At 32.3% G+C, this 4,311-nt stretch overlaps 1 protein-coding gene across 1 annotated transcript in view; it reads right to left on the reverse strand.

Annotated features, from left to right (window-relative positions):
• LOC106815272 (neuronal acetylcholine receptor subunit alpha-7-like) overlaps positions 1-4,311 on the reverse strand; it is a gene marked incomplete at its 5' end in the record, with an annotated part of 48,803 nt that overhangs the window by 27,161 nt on the left and 17,331 nt on the right. The gene's annotated exons all lie outside the window — the stretch shown is intronic.

Here is a 4,311-nt window from a genome sequence, read left to right on the forward strand (position 1 = left end):
ATACATACATACATATATACATATATATATATATATATTATGGGCTTTTATACGAGATTTTTACTCATTTCTCATTTTGTCACCGCAACACCGCGTATGTGAGAACGACGCTCGTATCATGGCTCGCGCGCCATACACTCACTACATTATCTCATGAACATATTTTCGCGTCGCGTTATACTACGTCTACTGCATTAGCATATCGCAATCACGCATTTCATCACGCGCTGACATTTCAAAGCAGGACTATTAATGGAGGCCGACGTGTGGCGGGATGAATAATGGTTAACACACACAAAAACTATTTCGAATATCGCGCGGAAACATTTTTTTTTCATCAGCTTTTTTTTTTTTTTTGAAAAGTTGTCGACAGCGAACAACAACGCGCTCGCCAATTTTCGCGTTCTCGTGTTGTACGGTATATACGTTGTTGTAATTGTGCTTTACATGGGTCGGCTGCTTGTTCGTTCTTTGAGGTTGAGCGGGAGCACACGGAGAGTGAGTGGAGAGAGAGAGAGGGGGAAAGAGGGAAGCTATGGAAAGTAGATTTTCGAGAGAGAAACGAGAGAAAGAAAGTGAGAGACGAGAGACCGAGAGAGAAGAGAGATGAAAGAAGTGAGATCGGAGGAGAGGAGAGAGAGAGAGGCGAGAGAGAGAGAAACGCGAAACGAGGAAAGCAAAATACACACAGCGCATTAAGGAGTAGATATAGATAGCAATATGGTATGGAGAGATGACGATAAGATACGATAGCATAGCATAGATAGAGAAATAAAGAGGATAATAGATAGATAGATGATTAGATAGATAGCAATAGATAGGATAGATAAGTAAGATAGATAGAATAGATAGTAGGATAGATAGATTAGATAGATAGAATAGATAGATAGATGAGGATACTATTAGACTAGATAGGATTTAAATAGATAGCATGAAGCACGAGGAGAGAGAAAGAGCGAGTCAGCGAGACGAGGGAGAGCTAGCAGAGCCGAGCGGAAGCGTTGTGCTGAGTTTCCATCTTCTGTATAGGCCAAAAAGCCATCGCCTGCGAGTTTGTAACCGGCGTGCCGAGAATTTCTCAATCCATTTGGCTAAATACGTAGCCTTTATGAACAATAGACCGTACGTTTATATAAATACGTAGCTTATGAAAAATACGTCAAGCCTTATAAGAATTACGCTAGGCCTTATAAAATCGTACCGCTTATTAAAATACGTAGTTTATAGAATACGCTTAGCTTATAAAAAGACGTGAGGCTTATAAAATACGTTAGTTATATAAAATTACGTAGCTTATAAAATACGTAGCCTATAAAATACGTAGGCTTATAAAATACGTAGCTTATAAAATACGCCAGCTCTATACAAATACGTCAGCCTTATAAAGAATACGTAGCTTATAAAATACGTAGTTTATAAAATACGATGCTTATAACAATACGCTAGCTTAGACAAATCACGTAGCTTTACACCTATACGTAGGCTTGATAAAATACGTTAGTTTATAAACATACGTAGCTTATAAAATACGTAGCTGTATAAAATACGTAGTTTATAAACATACGTAGCCGTACTAAAATACGGTGTAGCTTATTACAAAGTTACGTAGTTTATAAAATACGTAGTTATCAAGATACCGTAGCCTTATAAAATACGTAGTTTATAAAATACGTAGCTTATAAAATACGTAGTTTATAAAATACGGCTTAGCTTATAAAATAGCGTAGCCTTATAAAATACGATAGCTTTATAAAATACGTAAGGCTTCATCAAATACGTAGCATTGATAAAATACGTAGCTTTATAAAATACGTACGCTTATATAAATACGTAGCGTTATACAAAATTACGATAGCTTGATAAAATGCGGCATATAGCTTATAAAAATACGGATAGCTTATAAAATACGTAGCTTATAAAAATACGTCTAGCTTGATAAAAGCTGTATAAAATACCGCATATAAGCCTTAATAAAATACGTATAGCTTAGTGAAAATAGTATAGGCTTTAAAATACGTATAGCTTATAAAATACGTATAGCTTTATTAAAGATTACGGTGCTTATAAAAGGACGCTAATTAGCCTTAATAAAATACGGCGAGGCTATAAAATACGTCGTAGCTAATAGAAATACGTTGTAGCTTACAAAATACGGCATATAGCCTTATAAAATACCGTAGCTTATAAAATACATAGCTTATAAAATACGTATAGTTATAAAATACGTAGCTGTATAAAATACGGTATTAGGGCTATCGTAAAATACGTAGCTCATAAAATACTGCTGAAGCTAACTAAAATACCGCTGTAGCTTACAAAATACCGACCCTATATACGCGCTTATAAAATTAGCGAGCTTATAAATAAATACGATAGCTTAATTAAAAGACGCTATTAGGCTTATCAAACTCAACTACGTGAGCTTATAAAATACGCATATAGCTTATAAGAATACGGCATATGCGCCTTATAAAAATACGTAGCCTTATAAAAAGTACGTGGTAGGCTAATAAAATACGCTGTAGCGCTTACAAGCAAGTACGTGTAGCTTTATAAAAAACGTATCCTTATAAAATACCGTAACTTATAAAATAAGTAGGCTTATAAAATAGCGTATCAGCTTATAAAAATAGCGGTAGTGAGCTCATACAATACGGCATATAGCGCTTATAAAATACGTATTCGCTTCATAAAATACGCCATCAATAGCTTATAAAATACATAGCCTTATTTAAAATACCAGCTTATCAAAATACGTAGCATTATAAATACGTCTAGCTTATAACAATACGTAGTTTATAAAATTACGCGTTGCTTATAAAGATACGTAGCCTTATAAAATACGTAGTTGTATAATATACGTAGCCTTATAAAATACGGTAGTTTATAAAATACGTATATGGCTTATTAAAATACGTAGCTTATAAAATACGTAGTGTTATAAAATACGTAGCCTTAGTAAAAATAAGAATATATATATATAAAATATAAAAGGGTAGTTATAATAGAAATACGGTAAGCTTATCAAGATAACGATAGACCTCCTATATAAAATACAAGTAGAGTTTAATAAAATAACGCATAAGCTATATAAAATACGTAGTTTATAAATACGATAGACCATTATTCGTGCTTCAAGAAGTTTATATAACCAATAAGAATATAATAATACGAAATAGTATAATAAAAAAAAAAAAACAAAAACAAAAGAAAAAAAAAAATGATATTATCGTAGATAATATATATAACAAGATAGACTATAATATCGAAGCTCCTATAAATGCGCATACTAGTGTATAAAAATACGGATAGCCTATTAAAATACGTAGCTTATAGAAATACGTAGCTTTTATAAAGAGCCTTCACTAAACAATACGCATATAGCTTATGATAAATACGTAGTCAGGTTATAAACATACGTAATACGCTATATAAAATACGTATAGCTTATAAAGTACGTATAGCTTATAAAATAGCGCTAGCTTATAAAATACGTATAGTTATAAAACTACGGTAGCTTATCAAAAATCACGTGTAGCTAATAAACATGACGCTGACCTTAGCAAAATACGCACATAGCTCTATTAACCTCACCGTAGCTTATAAAATACATAGCGCTATGAAAATCACGTCACTCAGGCGTATTATATGAGAACTATTCGACTAGCCTTATAATGACGTATAGAGAAAGAGGAACTTGTAAGAATAGCCGTAGCTCCTCCCCTGCAACATACGGAACGCCTAATAAAATACCGTGCTAGCTTACAACCAGATTTACGCGCATATTGAGCTTGATAACAATAACGCTAGCTTATAAAATACATTAGGCTTCATAAAATACCGTATAGCTGTATAGAAATGACGTAGCTCTCATTAAAATATCGCCATATCATATAGCTTATAAAATACGTATATCGCTTATAAAATACGTAGCTTATAAAATACGTGTAGCTAATAAAATACGTGTAGCTTACAAAATACGCATATAGCTTATAAAATACGTGTAGCTTATAAAATACGTATCTTATAAAATACGTAACTTATAAAATAAGTAGCTTATAAAATACGTATAGCTTATAAAATACGTATAGCTCATAAAATACGCATATAGCTTATAAAATACGTATTGCTTATAAAATACGCATATAGCTTATAAAATACATAGCTTATAAAATACACATAATTTGTATAGCTTATAAAATACGTAGAGCTTATAAAATACGTATAACTTGTAAAATACGCATAATACCCATAGCTTATAAAATACGTAACTTATAAAATACACATAATTTGTATAGCTTATAAAATACG

This window comes from Priapulus caudatus, unplaced genomic scaffold (genome assembly GCF_000485595.1).
Source record: "Priapulus caudatus unplaced genomic scaffold, Priapulus_caudatus-5.0.1 Scaffold1077, whole genome shotgun sequence".
In the NCBI taxonomy this organism is placed as follows: domain Eukaryota; kingdom Metazoa; phylum Priapulida; class Priapulimorpha; order Priapulimorphida; family Priapulidae; genus Priapulus; species Priapulus caudatus.